This window comes from Vicia villosa, linkage group LG1 (assembly GCF_029867415.1).
Source record: "Vicia villosa cultivar HV-30 ecotype Madison, WI linkage group LG1, Vvil1.0, whole genome shotgun sequence".
NCBI classification, from domain to species: Eukaryota; Viridiplantae; Streptophyta; class Magnoliopsida; order Fabales; family Fabaceae; genus Vicia; species Vicia villosa.
The window spans coordinates 99,701,587-99,712,991 of record NC_081180.1 but is presented as its reverse complement, the minus strand read 5'-3'; the positions used below and the strand labels follow the sequence as shown (position 1 = coordinate 99,712,991).

The 11,405-nt window shown below is 35.7% G+C and overlaps 1 long non-coding RNA gene across 2 annotated transcripts; it reads left to right on the top strand.

Moving 5' to 3' along the window:
* The first annotated feature begins 8,353 nt into the window (after window positions 1-8,353).
* On the top strand, window positions 8,354-11,045 carry LOC131613398 (uncharacterized). 2 transcript variants are annotated; one of them, XR_009287605.1, is made up of 4 exons: window positions 8,354-8,840; window positions 9,661-9,818; window positions 10,033-10,458; window positions 10,607-11,045. It is a non-coding gene; the product is annotated as an uncharacterized LOC131613398 (long non-coding RNA). The 2 variants fall into 2 exon arrangements; XR_009287604.1 differs by having other exon boundaries at window positions 10,033-10,475.
* Window positions 11,046-11,405: the final 360 nt, after the last annotated feature.

Genomic DNA, 11,405 nt, shown 5'->3' with positions numbered 1-11,405 from the left:
CAACAATCACAATATAGTCATATCCAGATGACTGGCGGAAATTTATTTTCCCAAATAGAAGCTTGACATCACATTCATACATCACACATTCATATTCACATTCATACATCATACATCATACATCATGCATCATGCGCATATTCATACGCATATTCATACACAACATAACATGCCTATTTCTCCTTTAGCTCACATTACATGCATCATAAACATTACATATTGCTAACTTGATTTTTCAGGTAGACAGATATCTTCAACAAAGATATTCTCAATCACATGCAGTGTTCACCTGAATTCCATGAACGGTTCTCTCAGATATAATCAAGCCGAAGATTCATTCTGATCACTTATCAACTCAAAAACAGACATCACAGATCTAAGTCGATACCTCAGACGGTTCCAGAACGATCTAACATTGAAGATCTAAAAGTCGATACCTCAGACGGTTCCAGAACGATCTAACATTGCAAATCTAAAGTCGATACCTCAGACGGTTCCAGAACGATCTAACATTGCAGATCTAAAGTTGATACCTCAGACGGTTCCTGAACGATCTAACATTGCAGATCTAAAGTTGATACCTCAGACGGTTCCAGAACGATCTAACATTGAAGATCTAAAGTTGATACCTCAGACGGTTCCAGAACGATCTAACATCGCAGATCTAAAGTTGATACCTCAGACGGTTCCAGAACGATCTAACATTGAAGATCTAAAGTTGATACCTCAGACGGTTCCAGAACGATCTAACATCGCAGATTTAAGTTGATACCTCAGACGGTTCCAGAACGATCTAACATCGCAGATTTAAGTTGATACCTCAGACGGTTCCAGAACGATCTAACATCGCAGATCTAAAGTCGATACCTCAGACGGTTCCAGAACGATCTAACATCGCAGATTTAAGTTGATACCTCAGACGGTTCCAGAACGATCTAACATCGCAGATTTAAGTTGATACCTCAGACGGTTCCAGAACGATCTAACATTGCAGATCTAAAGTTGATACCTCAGACGGTTCCAGAACGATCTAACATTGAAGATCTAAAGTCGATACCTCAGACGGTTCAAGAATGATCTAACATCAAAGATCTAAAGCTGATACCTCAGACGGTTCCACAATGATCAACTTTCAAAATCTAAACTTAAAGCGGTAACCTCGGACGGTTCCGAAACAGTCAACACAAAGACTTTCAAATCCTTCATCAAGATATAATCAATGGATTCATTCTGATGAACAAACCCTCAACCCATTTACCAGGTGGCATCTGAAAGCCCATCTCAGGTAATGTTCCAATCTGCCAACAACATTTCGCAGACGACATTCAAATGCAACTTCCAACATCTCTTCTGATCAAGGTAAGTGCAAATTTTCAGGGCATCTAAATATTCAATCATCTTCTACCTTCAGATTTCAGACAATCTCTTCAGGTTTAAGAAGATTGAATAGGGGCAACTGTTATACCCCAAAATTTGCCCGCATCTTTTTTCAAGAAAACTCCAATCTGAAAATTAAGAGTCTCATATAATCATGGATTTTTATTTCAACAAATATCCTGACATATGAAATACTTAGTTTTTAGAATTTTTCTTATACAGTAATTTGGCTTGCAGTTGAATTTATTCTTACGCAAACGCCAAATACTGTTTATTACTTCGCACATGCTATTTATTTATTTATAGATAACTAGTACTGACACAATTGGTACAGAGTTAAATCTTTTTGCAGGCGCAGAATCAGGAAACTCAGACTGTACTGGTAACAAGTAGATTATTATTATCTTTTGTTTCCCACTAATTTTTGTACTATATTCCATTATTTTCAAAAATCTTTTCAAATCTCTTTTTCAAAAATCAAATCTCTCTTTTTCCCAACACTATCTCCACTTTCTTTCAAATCTTATTTCCACTCAAATTTTCCTTTTGTACGGAATCACATCATTCCCCAACGTCTCTATCCTTCTTTCCACTCTATAAATACCTCTCATTGTTTCATAAAAATCTCACATCAAATTCTAACTCATCTCTCAAATTTCTACTTCATAATCCATCCTTTCTTCTTCCCCGACAAAATGGCGAAGCGGTGGGAAACGTGTTTTCTTATGGTCATCACCATTGCTACGGTGATCATGTCTTTCTTCTGTCTACATAGCCCGGAACACTGTGGACCTGGGATGCTTATGCTCCCAATCATCTACATGTTACTATTTGTAGCATGGGTTATCAATCGTCATTCTTAAAATTTGTCGTATTTCTTATTTCTTAAATGTACCGTTTATTCGTACTGTTCAATATAGTATGTAATATTTGTACTGTCAGTATTAAATGTTGTACTATTTGTCATAATATTGCTTAATTACTCAGATAATATTTTATGTGTTTTCTGCCAATCAAATATTCATTTTTCTGTGCATTAAATGATTTTCAGGGTTATTATCGGTAATTTTGCCCGCATACAGTAAATATTAGTTATTTATTATGTCTGTGTTTTTTTTAACAAGTCATGTAAATAAACTTTCATTTTTCACATAAAACAAAAACAAAAACAACAAAAAAAAAGAAAATTAACTTTGACTGTTGATTTTTCACTCTAACTGCTACGTCAATATCTGAACAGTCAGTTGACAGCCAAACTGCTGGCAGTACAATTCTCAGTGTTTTGTACCATCAATCAAATCAATCTTTCACAATTCAAAAATTCCAAGATTTTTGTTCTAGAAGTCTTCTGAATATCACGCGATTAGCAGAGACTCAACACTGCACAAAAATCAGGTACGCTTAACTGTCTCCTACACAAACAGTCCCTGACTAGGGTTTTCTTGTTTTTACAGGAGAAACAAGCTTTTGAGACCTCAAATGGATTTCATGCACATCCATATATCTCAAAGTACCATCATACAAATTTTCAAACTTCAATTCACTCAGACGCACCGTCAGCAGCTCAAACAGTCAACAGACGACCCATTTGACCAAAAAAGTCAACAGACAGTCAAAAATGAAATTTTTTGTCAAAGTCCATATTTTGTCAAAGGATTCATCATTTGATCATTGGATGATCATAATTCATCAAGGAAAGATCAAAAATCAACCAAAACCCTAAGATTCAAAATTAGGGTTTTTGCCTGAAAAGTCAACTCAACTTTGACTGGTCATAACTCTCTCATCCTTCATCCAAAAAATTCAAACCAAAGCTCATTTTAAAGGAAATTCAATTATCTTTCAAATGCAATTGGTTCCATGATCATTGGATTCACCATTTGAAAAATATGACCAAAGACATTACAGGTCATTTTCAAAGTCAACAAAAAGACACTTTTTTCAAAAGGACACACAAGGAGCATCAAAAATCATTTTGACATGAGACCAAAGACATTGGTTAGAGGACTCTTTGAGGTTTCCAAAAAGTGCAAGATTTCCTTCATATGACAAAAATTGAGGGATTTACACCTTGTTGAAGTTGGCTAAATTTTGGAAAAATGCATGAAATCAACATTGCTCAAAAATGTATTTTTTCCAAATGGGGCCAAGTTTTCATGGTTCAAACATCATTTCCATAATATTATGGGCCTCCCACGACCAAGACTAAGCCCATACCATTTTTATTCATTTTTTGCTTAATTTTATCTTATTTTAAGATTAAATTAAAAGGAAAAATGAATGGATAATGGGTAGCTTACAATCTAAGCATGAGTCACCCAAGGAATCTCTGATTTTCTGCAGAGAATTGAAGCACAAGGCAAGAGAAGTAAAGGAGAGCAAGACTTGGTCAAATATTCAAGGATTTTTAATATTTAAAAATCAAACTTTCAACCAAGCAATCAATGCTCTTAGCTTCACTTCCAAGCAGCTCTTGGCCTATAAATGAAGTGGAATACATCAACAACAACACACACACGAAATTATAGCAAGAGCATAGCCATCATCTACATAAAATTCTCAAAAAAATATCAAATATATGTAATTTTCGTTTTCATATTTCCAATACAAAAATATCATCCTATTACTCTTGTATAACATCATAGGTAAGGATTGACTCATAACATGTGATTGAAACAACCTTAAACATGCTCACGATCACCTTCTTGTTCATAACCATGTAGCTTTCGTTTTCATATGCATGCTTAACTATAATACAAACTAATCATTTGAATGGACTCATGGCATGACATAGGGTAGATTTGAGTGATTACATGCAAGTTCAAACGTGGTTTTGAAGCTCTACCATTTTTGAGCTTCAAAGATGTAAACCTTTCGTTTTCTATGATAGAGGCTCCAAATGAAAAAACTAACGACACCATCATGTTCAGAAGGGTCCATTTAGGTGATCTGGGTGGCCCTTGTTCTTTTTTATTTTCGTTTTGTAGGTCATCCAAAAGGTTAAAGAATTGAAAGCAAAATCCGCAGGTAATGTTGCAGGTAAATCCGCAGCAAATTCCATAGGTAAATTGAAGCAGGTTTAGTGATGAGGACCCTTTGACTGCTCGCGTGGCCTATCCTCATCTTTCTATTCGCTAGTCAACTTCAGTGGGCCCCACGCTGGACTCTCAAAGTCAGCATAATCTCATGCTACTCCTCTAACCACGTGCATCATGTGTCTTGCAACCTGAGCCCTTGATCTCCACTAATCCTCAATCCAACGCACCATACAAGTGATCCACACCATGGACATCACTTAATTTTCACACCTGATCGTATCCTTTTATATTTTCTATTTCTATTTTAATTTCTTTGCAAAATTAATTAAAAATAGTTTTAAAAATCCAAAAAAAATATACAAAAAATATTTTTAGACTTCTAAAATAATATATTATTTTCTGAAATAAAAATATTTTATTTTTCTTCATAATTCCAATATTTTGCATAATTAATTAGTATATGTTTGTATATTTGCTTTTTAATTATTCTAACCAATCAAAAAATCATAAAAAAAATTGTTCTTTATGTTAAATATTGTTTATATATTATAAACTAATTTTGTACATATTTAGGATAATTTTCTCTTTAAGTTTTAATTATTTGTATAATTATTTGCATAATTATGTTTTAATTAGCTTAATCAATTTCAAATCAATTTCAAAAATTCCAAAAAAAAAATAGTTTTGTTTTAAAATTAATTGACAAATATTTTGTACATATTTTAAACTTAATTTCTAGGTTTAAATCTATTTTCATCTTTTTTCTTCATTTTAATTTAATTAATCATGCATTAATTATAATTAAAATAAATCATAAAAAATCCAAAAAAACATGCCTTTTATTTTTCTTGCAATTTAAATTCCTAAGATAAATGTATAGGTTGTCAAAATCATGTAAATAGGCTTAGTTTACATTTCCTGCACAATCGATGTAATAGCGTAGATTTACTTTCCGCATTTTACATTTCCGCATTTTAATTTCCAGCAAATATAAACTGCGTGTATGTCAAAGATAAAATTGAACCGTCAGATCACTAACTTCAAAGATAAAATATCTGAATCCAATCACAATCACACTTGCACCTCTTAAGGTAATCCCTTCTCATTCTTTTCAAAATCAAAGTCAAAATTCTACTGTTTCGAGTACAAAATCGAACCTTTTGTTTATATCCGGTGAAAGGATAGATTTTTAAAGGAAATAAGGATAAAGACCTTACAACTCAGGGTAGACCTCCTAGTTTGCTTGCTCAAATCAAAACAAACAAAATTCTCATACACTGTTGTTTTTCAAAACAAAACTTTCCAAAAAGACAATATTTTGTATACATCCAAACACGGATCATTACAAAGTTAACGTTCTTTTCAAAACATCTTTCGAAAGATAAACAAGCATTTTGTATACATCCGCACAAGGATCATTACAAAATTCAATTTACAAAGGTATTTGAAACCACATATGAGCATTCTAAAGCAATTGAAAAGTGATCGAAAAACAAGTGAGCTAAGCAAACTTAAGAGCCCATGGATAACCATGGATACAAAGGGTGCTAACACCTTCCCTTTGTATAACCTACCCCCTTACCCAGAATTTCTTAAAGGTCTTTTTTCTGTTTCTTTTATAAACCTTTCCTTAATTGGATAAAATAAAAGGTCGGTGGCGACTCTGTGAATTTTCAAAAATGCGAAAGCATAAGCGATAAAAAAGATTCAGTTCACGTATCTCTCCCGCTCAGAGGTATGGCCCGAAAAACGGAGGTCCACAACCAAGAAAACTACGGATTTCGAAAACTGACTTCGGAGCTTCCCACTGAGACACAGCTTCTACCTTTGTTGGATCTACGGCGATACCATTCTTGGAAATCACATGTCCAAGGAAACTTACTTCGCTTAACCAGAAATCACACTTCGACAGTTTAGCATACAATTTCTTCTCTTTAAGCAATTTTAATACCACTCTAAGATGATTTGCATGCTCTTCCTCACTCTTAGAATATATTAGAATATCATCAATAAATACCACTACGAACTGATTGAGATAGGGATGAAAGATCCTATTCATATATTCCATAAAAACACCAGGTGCATTAGTAACTCCAAATGGCATCACAATATATTCATAACGACCATACCTCATTCTAAATGCAGTCTTCTGAATATCGTCTGTCTTCACCCGAATCTGATGATATCCCGACCTCAAGTCAATCTTAGTGAACACGCACGCCCCAACCAATTGATCCATTAGATCATTAATCCTCAGCAACGGATACCGATTTTTGATAGTAACTTTATTCAGCTGTCTATAATCCACACACAGCCTCATTGAGCCTTCTTTCTTCTTTACTAGTAATACCGGTGCACCCCACGGTGAAACACTAGGACGGATAAATTCCTTCTCAAGTGTCGCTACCGCGAAAAAATGGATCAGAGTCGCCACTAATATATTTATCCCATCGTGGGAAAGGAATATCAAAAACCTAACTCGAGACAAGAACAAGGTCTTTCGACCAGAGAACAGGGCACGGGAGTCGGTTACGCAAGGGGAAGGTGCTAGCACCCCTCACGCCCATCGTACTCGATGATATCCACCTATGTTTGTTTCTATCTAAAGGGTGTCTAATGTCTAAAACCTAAATGCGAATGAATGCAAAAGAAATACGGGGAAAAGAAGGAATTATTTACAAGTGTGCTCGCTTAGGCTCCGCGACCCAATGCCTACGTATCCTTTTCAGGAATCAGAGCGACCGTAGTTCGGCTCAAGATTTTCTATGTTTTTGTGTTTTTTAGGTGAACAGAGGTTAAAGTCGCACTCCACGATGCTCGACCTTTGGAGACTTATACGCCTAATTATGGAATGGATTCAACATGTTCTTAAGAATGCCACGAGGGCGAGAGATAGAAGAGAGTTTGAGCGTTTCGAGGAAATCCCTAAGGCAAGGGAAACTCGAGTTACTCTTTGGTTTGTGTCTTTTAGCATTTGGGAACTTACGCCCGAATGGTTCCCTAAAGCAAGGGAGATCCAAGCACTCGAATGATTCCCTAAAGCAAGGGAGATTCAAGCTTCCATTCCCTTTTTAATGATTTTCACTTTTTTATTAATGTTTTTGGTGTTTTCTTTGTATTTTTTAAGGGAATTTATTTTGAATATTTGTTAGATGTTTTATGTTGTAAAAGAAAAAGAAATGAAAAGGGGGAGACTAACCTAAGCATTCTACCCTAATTGTTATTCTAGTCTAAGTCTAATGTTAACATGGTGACTAAATTCTAAAGGGAGCATTAAAATGGTATTAACAAAATAGGCCAACAATATGGCCAAAAACAAGTAACAAAATCACACAACAATTATGCAAAAGATAACATGGAAATGGTATAAAAGAATGAAAGAAGCAATTCAAGTACTAACACAAAATTATCCTAAAAAATACTACTATTTTTATGAGTTTTTTAAGTATTAAGGGAAATCTAATTCAAGCTTAACTATGTTAAAAATCTATTAACCCTAAAACTAACAATTTTATTGTTTTCTATGTCATTTTTATTACCTAAAAATCAAACAAAAATTATGATTCTAACTATTGTTATCACCTAAAAATCTAAAGAGAAAATTATGATTTTACATGTTTTTTTGTTATCTGAAAAGTATAGTAAAAAGAAACTAAGTAAAACTTAAAATCTATCAATTAAGTGAAACAGGGAGGTGTGAAATCAGAAATGATGGTGTGAAAAGCAGTCTGGGCGCATGGGCCCAATGGTTGTGGCTCAGCAGCATGTTTTTGTTCAGTTTCTTCATGGATATCAAAAATGGGGGTTGTGATGGGCTTCCATGGGGGTGAGATAGCTAGGCCCAGTTCCTTGATGATCCAATCACTTATTTTTATTTATCAGAATTTTATTTCAATTAAAAGAAGAATTAAATTAAAACTAAAAAAACAAAATGAAAAGGGAAATTAGGGTCTTCACTTATGACCCTACGAGTCTTCTCTCAGACTCACCCTCTCTTCTCATGGAATTTGCAGCGGCGCAGACTCTCCGACGCCATGACGAACACCACGCCGGCGACCTCTCTGATTCCTTCGTCTTTCTCAAACGAACGAAACGACGCCGTGACTTTCTCCTTCTCCGACGAAACCTTGACGGCTCCACCACCTCCCTCATGTTCAATTCATTGCCTCCCCTAAATCTAACCCTAAATACGAATCAGACCTATATCTAACATTCAAATAACACGAAGTCTCATCGCAAATCCGAAACTTAATGGAATCTACGATCTACTACGGCATCAGAGAAGGAAGTCGAAGAAAACGAGAAGCAGAGATGAAGATACTTACCTGCAACGGTCTTGATGATGAAAAGCGAAAACCAGATAGGAGATCCCTGATTGCTTGGCGAAATAAACGCAGCTGAATCCGAATACGAGAGAAGATTCTGGTAATTTCCTTATCCTTGCAATCTTCGGATTCTTCTCCTTCTTCTTCTTCTATATCTTCGATTTTTGAGATTTTGTGAACTCTGCGAATTATTGTTCTTGCGCACTGAAAATTGAATGGAGAGTCTTGAGAGTGTTGCTGTTGCCGTGTGTTGAGGGTGAGGGAGAGAGTGGTTTAGCACGAGCTTTGTTGAAGTCCTAGTGATGAACTTCAACAGCTCTGAAATGTGCGTATGGTGAGTGTGAGGGAGGTGAAGTTGCAGAGAACTGAGATGAGAGGAAGAAGAAGAGGATTGAATGGTGGAAATGGCGTGAAGAGTGTGTTATGGTGAATGGACGTGGAGACTTGAATTGTGGAGGGAAATTCTGTTATATAGAGTTTATGAGAGGATGTGAGCCATTGGATTAGTTGTGGAGTTAGTTTTTTCTGTTATGAATTTGTAATTGAATCAGTTAGGTTTCTGTTAGGTGGTTAAGAGTGAGTTGGCGACAGTTACAATTCTGTTTTGGTTGTTATGATTAGTTATGAAGTGGTTAGTTGGTAGTTAGTTTGGACAGTTATGGAAATGGTTATTTTCGTTTGGTAACTGCTAGACTTTTCTGTTTTGTTAACTGTGAAACTGAACTGTTGTGTTGGAGTTAGTTAGATAAGTTAGGAAGGTAGTTAGAAATGTACTTCTGTTTGGTAATTGTTAGTTAGACCTTGTCTTTTTTTCTTCTTGAATATGCAGGGCATGGTATGGTGTTTGAGTTTGGCTTTTGCACTTGAGATTGATACCTGCACAGTCTTTGACATGATTGTGTTTTGTGACTTATTTTCAGATGCCCATGATGAATTGTGAGCTGCTGAGCCACGCTCCTGAATGGATGTTAACGTTAGAGCATGTCGAATCGAACACGAGTCTTTTCCTTTTGAATGGTGATGCGTACGTGAGTTGTTGGACTGATGATGGGTTTTACGCAGACTGGGGTTGGGCATGGTAATGCATGTTAATGTCGTGTCTTCTTTTTTCTTTGATATGCATTGCTTTGTGGACATAATAGGCTGTACTGAATTTGGATTGGAGTTATTGTCATGGTTTTATGGTTACTTTGAATGTGCAGGTTATTGGTTCATGGTATAGGCTGAACTGAATGTTTATGTTGGTTTTTATTTGAATGGTTTTGAGTTGATATGAATGTGTGTTGGTGCAGGGCTGTTATGTGAAGTGAGTTAGGATGATCGAATTCAGAAGGAAAACTTGATGAATTACACCTGCCGCGATTCTGAACCGAGTTGACTTGTGTTATGGATTTATCTCAACTGATTTCGTTTTGTCTCGTGTCTTGCAGCAGCCTCTCTTTGATCCTGACTCCACATTAATGAGTAAACCCGGTATGTGTTCTCGAGAGTCGGGAGAGCATTATGCAGGTATGTTCATGGCTATCTCTGAACTAGAATGCCCCAAATTCTTCAATCAGTGTTTATGCTCTACTTGTGCTCTGTTCTGGACTGTGTTGTATGACGGCTGCCATGATCTTGCTGTTGACATATCCTTTTTCTTTCGCTTGCTGAACCGAACTCAGTGCTATCATCTTCATCTTCGATTTCAGGCACAACAGGCACAACGTTTCCATTGGGTCTATACCGGTTTGATGTATTTATTATTATTATTATTTTTTTGAGTTTTTGAACTGAATCAAGAGTGCAATGATATGGCCTTTTGGGTTGGTTCCAATGATGATCTGAAACATGGTCTGACATGGATGCATATGCATTGTTTTGTAGGTTTGTAGAGAGCAGTGCAGGCAATATGTTGCCATTGGTTTGGTGAAGCAACTCAGTAGCAGGATCTTAGTTATAAATTGGCATGAGTGGGGATCATGGATGTTCATTCAAATATTTATTCTATTTGAAGGCGAGATGATGAAGACGAAGCAAACTTGAAGGTTATAAGAGAAGAAGGTCAAGGGCCTGACTTGGTTTAGTGTAGGGGTGTTGACTTTGGTCAAAGCTTGTGTAATTTCATAATTGGTGTGATGACGCGATTGTATCATGTAATGGATGCTACTGAACATGATTTCCCTTGAAAATGTAATGGTCTTTTCCAAATCAGCTTCATTTATTTTTTTGTAATTTTCTTTGTGGGAGTATTGTAATCTTATTTGAATGAATGTAATATGAATTGTGTAACAGGAATATGGATTTTTGAACGAATGTTTGGAAAGTGATGGACATTGTATTTTGATAAATTGTAGAGTTCTTGAAAGGAAATTGTTTGAATGGAACACTTCGAGCCTTTGAAGAGAATTCTCCTTCTAACTTGAATTTGAAGTCTTCATTTTCTTTGTTGCATAGAATCTCAGGATCATGGTGTGAATGCACCAAGATAATTGTCAAAACAAAAGACTTTGAACACTTTTTATATGTTGACTTTTGTACAGCTTCTTGAATTCTAACCAACCGAATCAATTTCTCTTTGACACTCGAATAACAAACCCAACGATGACAAAAATCCAAATAGGGAAATAAACCCTAGGTCAAGGAATGCATGGAAATACTCTGATTAAGTGCCAAGCACTCTGTT